This window comes from Mustela nigripes, chromosome 2 (assembly GCF_022355385.1).
Source record: "Mustela nigripes isolate SB6536 chromosome 2, MUSNIG.SB6536, whole genome shotgun sequence".
Classification (NCBI taxonomy): Eukaryota; Metazoa; Chordata; class Mammalia; order Carnivora; family Mustelidae; genus Mustela; species Mustela nigripes.
Genome location: NC_081558.1, coordinates 109,358,539 through 109,371,689, shown reverse-complemented (window position 1 = coordinate 109,371,689; position 13,151 = coordinate 109,358,539). Strand labels below are relative to the sequence as shown.

The 13,151-nt window shown below is 39.5% G+C and overlaps 1 protein-coding gene across 11 annotated transcripts in view; it reads left to right on the top strand.

Annotated features, from left to right (window-relative positions):
- The window catches only part of LPP (LIM domain containing preferred translocation partner in lipoma), a 662,033-nt gene that overhangs the window by 157,144 nt on the left and 491,738 nt on the right, over positions 1 to 13,151 (top strand). Inside the window, exon 4 of one of the 11 annotated variants that reach the window (XM_059391299.1) lies at positions 2,330 to 2,381. The exons of the other annotated variants lie outside the window; for them this stretch is intronic. The gene's annotated coding sequence lies outside the window, so the exon portion shown is untranslated. The remainder of the gene's footprint in view (positions 1 to 2,329; positions 2,382 to 13,151) is intronic. 11 annotated transcript variants of the gene reach the window in all.

Below are 13,151 nucleotides of genomic sequence, written 5' to 3'. Positions count from 1 at the left end.
ATAATATATATATTATATTATATATATTATATATATTATATATAATATTATATATAATTATATATAAAATATAAAATACACACACACACGTGTGTGTGTGTGTGTATGTATATATTATTTTCTTATGAAGCCCTTGGCGTATTTTCCCCACTCTGTGCTCAGCCCCGTACCATGGCCCTCTTTTCCCACTCTTTGTAGTGACCACTGCTGCTCTTTAAACAGAAAGGGTTTTCTGTTTGCCAAGACCTGAGAGAAGTTGAAGGAGTGGTTCAGTGCTTGTTCATTTTCCGGTTTAGAGTTTCAGCTTTGTTGGGGGAAAAAGACTCAGGGACTTTGGGCTGAAGTAGCCACTTCCTTCTTCACCTGGCTTAGCTCAGAGTCCCGGGAAAAATAACTGCACACACACCTGTTCTCTTATATGTCACGGCGAATTCACGGTGAATTCATCTTGCTGGACGATCCCTGCCTCCCACTTCTTTACTAGAATCCTCTCCCCTCCCTTTTTCTTTTCTATGGGAGGGAGGTTGTCCAATAAAAATTACCCTTTGCTTTCGTTCTTACAGATGTTAATATTTTATGTGATCTGTTTTCTTCAGTAAAAACTGGTCAGACTGACACTGTGATGGTGGATGCTGGGAAAGGCCATAGCGCCCGACCCAGACACCACGTTTTCTCTTCAGTCCCCCTCTCTTACTTACAGTAGATTTTGGGAGGATCGGGGTGAGACAGGTCACAGTGTACGAAAATGAGTGAATCTGGCTGACTATAAACTTTGGGCCAGTGCACTCTCAAATGGATTCTTCTCTCATTTTCCAATATGTTGAGTTTTCTTTTGTGAGATCTCCTTTGTTCCTAGTTCTCATTCAGCATTTCATTGCTCTCTCCCACCTGTCAGCTATTTTGCCTTTTTGTTTTGTTTTGTTTTGACTTTGTTTTCTAACAATCTTCTGCTTCCTCCATGGCTATCTTGGTTACCGGAAGTGAGTTCTGATGTGTTCTTTGGTCACCCTATGAATCAGCTCTTCCCTACACTTAGGCCTTCCATGACTTCCTTTTCTTTGCTTCCGTGTGGACCATTTAGGTTCTTCTCTTTCTTTCTGAGACTTCGGTTGTGGCTCCGTCTAGCCATTTATGAGGCTCATGTACTATGTACCAGAAGTTCAGGTTTAACTCTTTCAAATGCGTTTTCTGCCTGTCTTATGTGTGGTGCATCCTGGCCTCTCCATGGAGGTGCTGAGTGGGCACTCTTTTCACCCAGGGTCTCCTTTTTAAAGGCTGTTCTTCAGATTGGTATCTGGAGATCTGAGCTGTTGTTTATCTCTCAGCACTGGGCAGCTAAATCTCTGAAGCGCAGAGCTGCAGCGGCCCATCCTCTGATGCTGACGCCCTCCCACTGCCGGGGTGCTACACACACCTTCCCTGACAGATGGCCATTGACCCTCTACTTGAGCACTTCCAATTCTGGGGGAGACCATTTGTTCTACTGCTGGATGGCTTCATGTTTAAAGTTCTCCTCTGCATTGTTCTGAAACTGGAGTTTTCATGGTTTTAGCCCTAAGAGTTCTAGCGCTGTGTATTTTGCAAACGTGTAGGGTGTCTTATACATGACCAGTCCTCTGATTCTCAAGGGTAGCTTTGAGTCCTCCATCCCCTTCACTGCTTGCTATGTCTCTCTTAGGATTGCAGCAGGTGTGGATGCTTATATTCTTTATGCTCAAGCCCCTCCCCTCGAGGTCCACATTACTTTCTAGATTTCTGCCATGACTTCTACCTCTAAAGTTCTCTTTCCAGCCGACTTCTCTATTAGACATGGAAACAGTATGAGTCTGTGGGTCTAAAAGCTGGGATATGCATAGGGAAATAGTCAGTGATATTGTGATAGCATTATATGATGACAGCTCCCCTTGTGGTGAGCATAGCAGGATTTACTGTTGGATCACCATGTGTATCTATGGAACACTTGTGCACTTGGAACTATTGTAACATTGTGTATCAAGTATACTTCAATAATTAAGGAAAAATAGCTAGGATATAAATTCTAGTACCATAACTTACTAGCGGGGGGATCTCAGCCAGATTACTTAATTATTCTGAGCCTTGGTTTATTCAGATACAAAATGTATATAATAATGACTTCTAAGAATATTTTTAAGGATTGAAGTATGCAAAATGCTTGGCTCAGTTGCAGAAATGTAGTTTGTTTAATAAATGTTACTTTTTGCTTGATTAACTCTTTTTGTTTTTAATCTTTCCAATGATTTCGTTTTTAAAAATTTTAATTCCAGTACAGTTAACATACAGGTAACGTAAAGTGTTACGTTAATTTCAGGGGTACAGTATAGTGATTCAGCAAGTCCACACGTTATTCAGTGCTCCTCGTGGTAAGTGCACTCTTAATCCCCAACGCCTGTTTCACCCACCCCCTCACCCACCTCCCTTCTGGTAACCATCAGTTTGTTCTCCATAGTTAAGAGTCTGTTTCTTGGTTTGTCTCCTTTTTTCTTTGTTCATTTGTTTTATTTCTTAAATTTCACGTGTGAGTGAAATCATAAATTTTCTTTCTCTGACTTATTTAACTTTAGCATAATACTCTCTAGCTAGGTCCATGCCGTTGCAAATGGCAAGATTTCATTCTTTTGTATGGATGAGTACTATTCCATTGTATGTATATATATATACACATACATACATATGTATATGACATATGCGTATATTTTTATAATAATAAAAATACAAAAATAAATAAAAATTAAATAAAAATAAAAACAATAAAAATTAATAATATATAAATATATATAATATATATTTAGATATATGTAAATGTCAGGAAAAGCATGTGTAGCATCCTGACAGTGGGAAGGAGTCAGCATTTAAGATGGGCCACTGTTAACTCTGTGTGTCCAAGATTTAGCTGCCCAATATTGAGAGATAAACAACAGCTCAGATCTCCATATACATGTATATATATACACCACCTCTTCTTTATCCATTCCTCTGTCGGTGGACACTTGGGCTGCTCCTATAATTTGGCTATTATAAATCATACTGCAGTAAATATAGGGGTGCATATATCTTTTTGAATTAGTGTTTTTGTATTTTTGGGGTAAATACCCAGTGGAATTATTGGATCATATTGTAGTTAAATTTTTATGAGGAAAAATTTAAGGAATTCTCCATTCTGTTTTCAATGGTGGCTGTACCAATGTGCATTCCCACCAACACTACAAGAGGGTTTCTATTTCTCCACATCCTTTCTATCGCTTTTTGTTTCTTGTGTTTTAGATTCTAGCCATTCTGACAGGTGAGGTGATATCTCGTTGTAGTTTTGATTTGTGTTTCCCTGATGATGAGTGATGTTGGGCATCTTTTCATGTGTCTGTTAGCCATCTGGATGTTTTCTTTGTTGAAATGTCTTTTCTTGTCTTCTGCCTGTTTTTTAATTCGATTGTTTGGGTTTATTTGACGTTAAGTTGTATCAGTTCTTTATATATTTTGGATACTAACCCTTTATCAGATATGCCATTTGCAAATATTTTTCTCCCATTCAGTAGGCTTTTAGTTTTTTTTTTTATTGTTTCCAATTATTTCTCTTTATTTTTTATAGATATGAATTGAGTTTTAGAATTCATTATTTTAAGAATTTCTCCCTGTCTCTTTCTTTCTTTCCCTATTCTTTCTAGATTTTATTCATACCAATCCTTAAAAAATTCTTGTTACTTCTAGATCATTTCTAGATGTTTCTATATCTCATTCATGTTACTTTGTATAGAAATTTGTATAGAAATTACCTTTTTTTCTTTTGCAAATCCTATTTTTATCTACATGAATTTATTCAGCTTCTGCCTACATCTCTACTTGTATATTAATCTTTTATTATTTTTCCTGTGAAGAACATTTGTCCACACCTTTAATGGGTTAATGATGACTGGGCCATTGCAGGTTACTCAAGTCCTCATTGGACTCCTCACTCAGTAGCTTTTAGAGTTGCTTTGTTGAATAAAATATTTTAAATTAAATATTCAGTTAAATGTCAATTCAACCAACATTTACTAAACACTTCTAATAGGACATGCGTCGAGCTAGGTGCCCTAGGAATTACATAAAACACTGTTTTAATTTGTCCATGCATTCATTCATTCAACATTTTCTTGAGTACTAAAGATCAGATTCTGGGTTTGGGGTTCCAAAAACTGAGTTAGACAGGGTTTCTTACCTCAAGACACATAATCAAATAAACATATGAAGACAGGGTGGTAATTTTGGTGATCTAGAACTATATCCTACCAGGGATATGAGAAGGGCTACTTGACCAAACCTTTCTAGGTTGGGAAAAGAGTCAGGTCTAGGTTGGGATGCTTAAAAGTTGAGTAAGGGGCTTAAAGTTCATTGGAAAAATAAGACCCTACTAGGGGTTTAGATTGTGTATGGTTAATAATAAGTGGATTCTATGAAAATCAACCACCAAGTTCCATATGTTCCCCTTGACTCTCCTCCTCCCTCCAATGGTATTCATATAACATTTTTCATTCTTCTGTTTATTTTAGGGACCTTAGAACCAGCAGAATAACTGAAAGATAGATGTGATGCTAATATATATAGGTTTGCTTTTGGGAACTAATTACTGCCTGAATGCATATTTCTGCATTCTAAAGTAGCAATAATAACATAAATACATAAAAATAATCTCATGATAGTATGACATATTATAAAGTATTTCTCAGTCCATCATTTCACTTACTTCTTATAGAACAGCTTAGTGCTTGTGGGTTTCCTGAGTGTCTTAAGCACTGTTACTGATAGATAAGAGCATAAGAGTTAGCACTGAATAATTATGGATGGAGGGTTTGCAAATAATTTTTTTCTCTCTTTTATTCCAAGATGATCATGCTGTATTTCTCATTTTATGCAGATCAAAGGACCTGGTCTGCCCATAACGAGGCATCTAGGAAGGTGTCCCTTCACCACTCTGTGCCTCAGCTTTGTTACTTGTCAAATGGGAATATTGCTACTATTACTAACAGTAACACCAGCTTCACCCCACTGGATGGAGATACAGAGTAGAGTCATTAATCTGTGTGAGAACATAATGTATATAATTGGTCACAATTGTAGATCAAAATGCACCCTTTGAGTGATCAGACTGTCAGCTCCTTTAGTCAAAATGAGTTCAACTTCATTTTTACCTGTTTCTCCATGCTGTCTAAGATAGCTTTATGTCTTCTTCTCTTCCATTTAGCCAAAAGGGACTGCAGGCACATGCTGTATGTCCTTATAATAAGCACTTGTTGATTGAATTTTTTTTTTTTTAAAGTCCTGACCTTTTAAAGTCCAGTGCTGGAAATCTATAAGCTACTTATATTTTTGCTTAGGATTCCTAAAGCCTCTCATCTAATTTCTAGATTATAAGTTCATTGATAGAACCCTTATAAATATCACATTAAGAAGCTGAGCATTACCTTTAGGCCAAAGCAATTTACTTTTTAAAAATCTGATTAATTTCAACACAATCAGCCAGGATGTCAGAAGATCTCAGTGCCTCTGATAGATGCTGACAGGTGAGGAAATTAAAATCAGGGAGGGAAGCAATTAAATACTGGCAAACATTACTTTAATGAGACAACCAAATCATTCATAAGCCATGGAATATGTTGTATTCTTGATAAGTATCTTAGGGTGGCGGGTGAGAGAGTAGAGTGCATTTAAAAATGCTCTTTCTGTGGGATCTGATGATGGGAGTCGAGGCCTTTCTGTGTTTGTTACCTAATGCCTTTGGCCTGGTCTAACATTTCAATTGTTTTCAGAGCCAGACTTCCTAATAATCATGTTAAAGATTATGAGAGTGTTTAATTTAAGCAAATCTAGTATATGATTTAATTTAAACAAGTAAATAGTTTAATTTAAATCGATCTTACTAATCTTTTCCCTCTACCTCTACCCCTACCTAAACCTCAGGCAGACACACAAAATGCAAACAAAGTAATTTTTGACCTTTCACAGGTGGTTTAGGGACAGCTGTGGTCAAGACCTATGAAAAGAGATCCAAACAAACACATAAAAACATATTTTGTACAACTTCTAATACAGAAGATTTGGGAATTAAAGTGCTAGGAGTGGAACCGAGGCATTCATTCCCCATCCAGCTCTTCTTTTCAAGATAACACTCCCATATTCTGGAGGGACATCTGGGATCACGGTGCTCAAGAGTTAACCGTTTGTTGGCTTAGTGCAAGTTTTTACAAGGCTCTGTCATGTTGGTCATTGGTACTATAGCACTTGTAAAATATTAAGTATTCAGAGGTATTTTTACATTGGCCACAGTGATTCTGGTGTCAGTTGGTTGGAATTTGTGTTCATACTGTGAGGTTTGTTATCGCAGAATTGTGTTGGTTAAAAATTGTCCTGTGCTATGGGGGTCCATTCAGAAGCCACTGTGGTTTGTGAAAAACGTACTGGAGCAGTTCTTTCTGCTTTCCTCATTTCTTTTATCTTTCCATTCCTTTTTGCCTTTTTCTTCTCTCTCTTTTTTATTGGCTTCATTTGCTCCTTCCTGTTTTTCCCAAAATACAGTGTAAATTATCAACTCTTCCATCCGAGCTCTAAGTTGACTTGGTGAGTCTTGCTTTTGCCTGTACTTTAATGAATAGGTTGAAGGTTTATAAATTGAATGCTGAGCATACAGGTTTCTTTCTTTTGGGTTGAAATTGCTTCTGAAGATGAGAATATTTTTCTTGAGAGAGGATAGGTGGTTTGATGAAGGATGCAGACCGCGAGGGTCTTGGTCAGCAGTCATAAATGCAGAGGTGGCTCAGGATGACTGGCTTTATTAACAAGATGTTCCAATGGGGTTTGCCACTGGGTCTAGTGGAGAACTCCACTGCATTAGGTAATACACCTGAGTTACTGAGGACACTAGACCCTCGAATCATCTGAAGAGGGTTGGTGAACTTCGTAGCGAGAGGCTTCAGCTTCGCTACTGCTCAGCATTGAGACCTCTTGGAGAGAAAATTCAGGGGTGCTGGCTTCTTTGTTTCTGTGGCTTATGTTTTGAGAATTTGTCAAAGATGTTGCATCTCTGAAACTGCACTGGGGAGAGCTGAGAAAGTCTGCATGGTAACTCTGTATTGAACAGCTTCATAATGTGTCACCTTCTGGTTAGCCCACAGATATGAAGTCTTCCCTCTCTCTCTCTCTCTCTTTCTCCTTTCACTTGTCAGGAAGCAGGGCTCAATACTAAACGTGCTTTGGTTATTTTACAGTTGACTTTTGTATGGTATGTACTCCCAAATGGGAGGCTGCATCATGTAACAGAAGGGTCCTCACTGGCTCTGGTGTCAGGATTCAAGGTTATATTTTGGTCTGCTCCATATTAACCATATGATTTTGGAAGTTTGGTTTCCTTCTTGGTGAAATTGGTCATAATGGCCAATTTTTGGTCATTTGACCAATGAATTTGGTGGCCTGTGACAAGACTTTCTTGCAAGGTATCTTATATCCCATGTTTTATTCTTAATCCTATTTGAGTCCCCTATGTTCTTCTGTTGGAAGCTCCATCTCTCTGAACCTAAGGGATGAACTTCCAGCCCAAAGGCACAGACTTTCAAACGATTTGAGATGCACCTGCACATCCTTTACCTAAAGCAGCATCTCTTGAATTTCTTCTGTAAAATCAACCTTGATGATGAAGGTTGATTTTACAGAAGAAATGCAAAAGTATTTCATGAGCACTACAACTTGAAAAAATGGCTGAAGCAGTGAACAGCCGTCCTTTTCTCTCTCCTTGATTTAATATCACCCTTTCAATTTGTAGCCTTCCTGGTTTAATACCAAAAGCACAAAAATCTGGGCAACACAGAAAATTCAGATTTTACAAGTATTTAAGTGTCTATAATGTGCTATGTACTCTTTTAAAAAAAAAAAAATATTTATTTATTTATTTAGGGAGAGAGCATGAGTGGTGGTGGGAGGGGGCAGAGGCCGCTGAGCATGGAGACCAATGCGAGGCATGATCCCACAACTAGGAGATCATGACTTGAGCTGAAACCTAGAGTTGGATACTTAACTGACTGTGCCACCCAGGTGTCCCCATAATGTGCTATGTTCCTTTCTACTGTCTCTTTGTATCCCTAGCTAGCATTTGGCAGGAGGGCTTCTCTCTGGTTTCCTGGCCTTTGGTAGAAGGGAGTTTTTCACTATACTGTTCTGCCAATGCTTCCTGGCTCTGAAGGGACCAAACTCTGCTTGTAGTGTTTGTCACTGTCTTTTAGCTGCCTCCAGAAGATCCCCAAAACACATTATTCAGGGCTACAGTGGCAACACCAGAATCCTAAGAATACAGAAAATGAGTTCGAGGTTTTTGAGACTCAGACCCATAGTGTATACACACCCCTGTTCTGGAGGCGGGGACCAGTGCTAAGGAGGTTGGCCTTTGGCAAAAGAACATATCTGTCTGGAGTTTGTCAAGAAAACAGGGGCCAGAAAGAAATTTAAAGGAAGCATGGTGGTTGCAAAACTTGCAAGATGGGAGTTTTCTTTTGCAGCTAACCAGCCAATATTTGCACTTCCCAGTCAACTCTGCTGGGTTCCATGTCGTCTTTGAGAAGTTTTGGGTGAAAAAGTGGTGATACCCTCGATATGGTGTTCCTAACGTTGGGCCCTGTAGGATAGCAACTCTGTGGAAGATTTGATATCGGCCCTTAAAATACTGTAAATGTTTGTTTTGCTGAATATTTCAATCATGGCTTTGGTATGTTTTTACCATGATCTTGAACTGTCAGTGTGACTTTAGTTACACAACCTTTGAAATAAATTGAAGTTTATTGTCATGCCCCATATTTGTCAGAATCAGCAGTTTAGTATCGAGTGGAAATTATGGTGTTATTAATATAACATACGTTCCATTATATCATATGTATTAACAACATATATTAATACTTTTTTTTAAAAGATTTTATTTATTTATTTGACGGACAGAGATCACAAGTAGGCAGAGAGGGAGGCAGAGAGAGAGAGGAGGAAGTAGGCTCCCCGAGGAGCAGAGAGCCCGATTTGGGGCTTGATTCCAGGACCCTGAGATCATGACCTGAGCCGAAGGCAGAGGCTTTAACCCACTGAGCCACCCAGGCGCCCCGATATTAATACTTTTTAAAATTAATATGGTTTTAAAAGCTGCTATTCACCACACACGTCACATGAGAATGTGTCATAGACAAACAAGTGGGTGATGTATGGACTGTGGAACTCCTCTGTAATTAGATCAGACAGAGCTGCTGCTTATTGTTTAGATTTTATTCTCATTCCTACAAAAGTGAGGGTTATACAAAATGGTAGTGGCTAAAAGCATAGGGATGACTCCTGCCCCTCTTTTGGTCCCTCTCTAGTCCCTAAATTACTCCTGCAAAAACTCCTTTCTAATATATTTCATGTGTTTTTGTAGATAAATCTATCAGAAAAGAATGTCATGTAGACACGTAATACTATAGTTTTTGATAGTCCTGTTAGGCAGAGATGTAAGTGGTTCATTTAGAAGCTGCGGTTATATTAACGTTTCTCCAAATGCCAGTTGTTAAATATTAATAGAGTAAGCTTGGAAACACTGTAAGTATGCCCCTGTTCTGCACGGAAACCCATCTTGAAACTATGAATAGGGGTTTAAGCAAGACTTGAAAGGTTAAGAAATAATTGCTCTTGAGAAAGAGGGATTTCATCTCTGTCTTTTCACCCGTCCATTCAGCTCTCCATCCGTATTTTGGAGGTGGGGATTGGTGGGCAGCAAAGGACCAAAACTTCTCAAATAACCTTTGGGAGGTAGAGAAGTAAGTATTCTGGGGGCATGCTGTAGAAACTGAGAATAATCTTGTGGTAATCATTGGTATCAGTGGCAGTAATGAAGAAAGAATAACAGTTTAAATAAATAATTAGACTTGACAGTAGATGTGTCAACAGGTACCCACTTAATGAGTGTAATCATGTTTTTCTCTGCTTCCAGCGTTGATCCACTGACTGTGGTGTGTTCCCTGTTCCATTTCCAAACCAAATCTATTTAAAGCTGCACTTCATGGAATCTGAAACAGTATACCCTGTTTACTATTTAGAGCTGATACCCAATGTTCTTTAATAGGCAAGATCTGTACTTGAACAAGAATAGGCTTCTGGCCTGCTGGAGACCGCTGATGATCCTTGTTTTCCACAGGGCGATTCATTAGCGAGGATGAATAATACTGAATTAATTACCATGGACTTGTCTATATTGCTAGAGTGAATTTTTTATTATAATTTGATGGAAATGGCCCTAGTCTACCTTAAATCCATTTAACCAGTTGCTGCTTTATGAGGTGGAGATAGAGGCAGGAGTGATACATGAAATCATTTCTGAGTTACCTGGGTAGAATAGCATCATTTTGGGGGAGTGGAGCCATGTGTTTTATTTTGTGCTGTACAAACCAAAAGTCATGAGAATCTGGTTCTGACCCCAACTCTGGCTATGTCACCTTGGCTAGTCACTTTCTCTCTCTAGGGCCCATTTCAGCATCTAACAACAGATGGAGTTGGACCTGTTGATCATGGCATGACTTCTAGTCAAATGTCCTATTGTCTGTGGTTTTTATTTCTTAGCCAGTCTTTTCTTTCTCCTGCTGTCACTTTTCTGAAGTCCTAGGTAAGTCTTAGGACCCTGTGACAGAGCCAGTGCTTAGAAATAGGTATTTGTCTATTAGCTTTGGATCTTCTACATATCAGAAGAGCAGTTCATGATTTGGATTCTGTCTATGCCATAGTGGGGTGTGTATACACTGGCCATCCCTTACCTCCAGCAACATTCAGGTTCTGGTTAGAAAGGAAGAAAACAAGTCCATCTTCCTCCATGTTTCTCTACTCCATCATCTGGGTCTCATTTTGAGAGGGTCTGGGAAACTTAACCACTGGTTAATGTCGTTGGGGTCTTCCGTTAGATTTTTCCAGGTTGAGTCCCTGACCTGTAAGGAGAGGTCAGAATGTCAAAGCCGGAGGGAGGGGACTCTTAAGAACCAGTCTAGCCAAATTCCCTTATTAGAGACTGAGACTTGGGGTCAAGGAAGGAGTCCAGTTTGTCTAAGGTATTAGTGGCAGATCCTGGTCTAGACTTTTCATCTGACTCCATAGTTCTCTCTCTGTTTGAAGAGAGAGGTCTCTTTTTATAAATTCTCCTTTCTTGTCCCAGTATTTAAAGAGCCATTGTGTGGCAGTGCAGGAGTATGAGATGCTTTTAAAGCAAAAGTGGATTCCGGCCATTCTTGTTAATTCCGTGGGGCAGTGGAGTAAGAGATTCTGGCTGGCTTCTGCTGTCTGTGTTTTATTAGGACATTGTGGATTCCCCTGCAGCCCTTCCTGTAAGAGATTACTTGACCCTGACATCACCTCTGTTTCCTCCACCCGCCTCCTGCCCTTTTTTGATCCAGTGAGTTATGGGAGGCTGAGGAGGAGCTCTTAGCTGGCTGTTTACTGTGCATAGTTGGGAGCATTAATAAAGAAAAGACAGATGAAGGATTAATAAGGAAAAGGACAGGAGAGTAATAGCCAACACAGTGAAATCTAGTTCAAGGCCTGTAATTCCCAGGTGCAGCGCTACACAAGATTAATGGCAGCATCTCTCATTTTTTCAGACCGTCTCTCTGCCTTGTTCTTATGGGACTGGGCTGGACTGAGAAGCAGCTGGAGTGATCTTTGCCAAAACCAAACTCATGTGTTCATGAGATTTCCAGGTCCAGAGGAGGGAGTTGAAATTATCCATCATTTAGGAGTCCGTTTAGAGGACACTGGATCTAAGCACGTATTTTGGACCTTCTGATACTGAAATACAGAGTGTGAAAATCATTTTGCCAAGTCTGAAGTTCAAATTCTGGCTTTAATTAATTTGCTTTGACTCCAGTGAAGCCATGACCTTGCCCTGAACCTCAGTTTCTCCATCTATGCGATGGGAGGAGACGGAGGTGAAATAGATGATGTCAAAATTTCTCTCCATTCTGATTTCCATGAATCTCTGGTTAGCTCCTGGTCCCAGAGCAATGTGCAACTGAGCCAGGTCTGGAATCCAGCACCGCCTTTCTCTTGGGTTTGCAGTGCTCATTATCTTAACTTTCACTGCTCATGGAGGTTCTAAACAGTGTGTTTGCCTCCCTCAGCTTTGAAATATTAAAATCACCCCCCCACCCCCCGTGGGAAGGTCTCTTTTTGTCAAGGGACTTGCCTAAGGTTTTTTAAGGTGTTTTTTAACTCTTGTGTGATGCCTGTGTGTGTTGGGGGGGGGGGTAGGCGGCAGCGTAGGGAAGATGATTATGGAATATTAAAGAATTCAGGTAAATCTATGAAATAGTTAGAAAATGCACATCTGCATAGAATGTTGGCTATAATTTTAGGAGGCTTCTAGGGCTTCTGAAGGACAGTGTAGATTCTAGATTAAGCAGAAGGCATTCTTTGATAAGGAAGGCCCAAGATGACATTTGGCTACATTTCCTGTTGCTGCTGGATTTTTTGTAGTTTACCTGTGGTTCTCCTCGGAGCCTCAGCCTCGTTTATGAGCGTGACCTGCACAGTTCAGTGTCTCAAACTGTTGAGTGATATTGAGACTGCTGTCACACAAACATTGAGACTGCTGTTCTGCTTGCTTCACTCACTCTCACTCACTCAAACTACTTCTAACCCAGATTCAGTAAAGGATAGCCATTTTTATATATTATTTCACTTAATCTGGCAAAACAGAAAATTATTTTTTTTGTCCATTTTTCGTGTACAGAAGCTGAGGTCAGAGTGATTGAGTAATCTGTCCAGTCATATAGCTAATAAATAACAAAGTCTGGATTCCAATCCAGATCTGGTCCCAAATATGTGAGTGCCTCTGGGGAGTCATACTTAATATGCATAGGGGACAATGAAAATTCTAGAAACCATAGACATCTCAGGTAGAAAACGGTCTGTGGGCCCCAGAGGAGTGCAGTCCATGTGTGCTGTGGGAGTTCAGAGAGGGACAAGATCACATATCCTGAATCATGATAATTTATTAATTAAATGCTTATCTGGCACCTCAAGGCAGACTAAAACATGTTGGACAGTTGTATAAAATGCACTGTAAGTAGCTTTTTTTTTTCCTTTTTCTTCAAGCTCTGTCAGGTTAGTGGTCT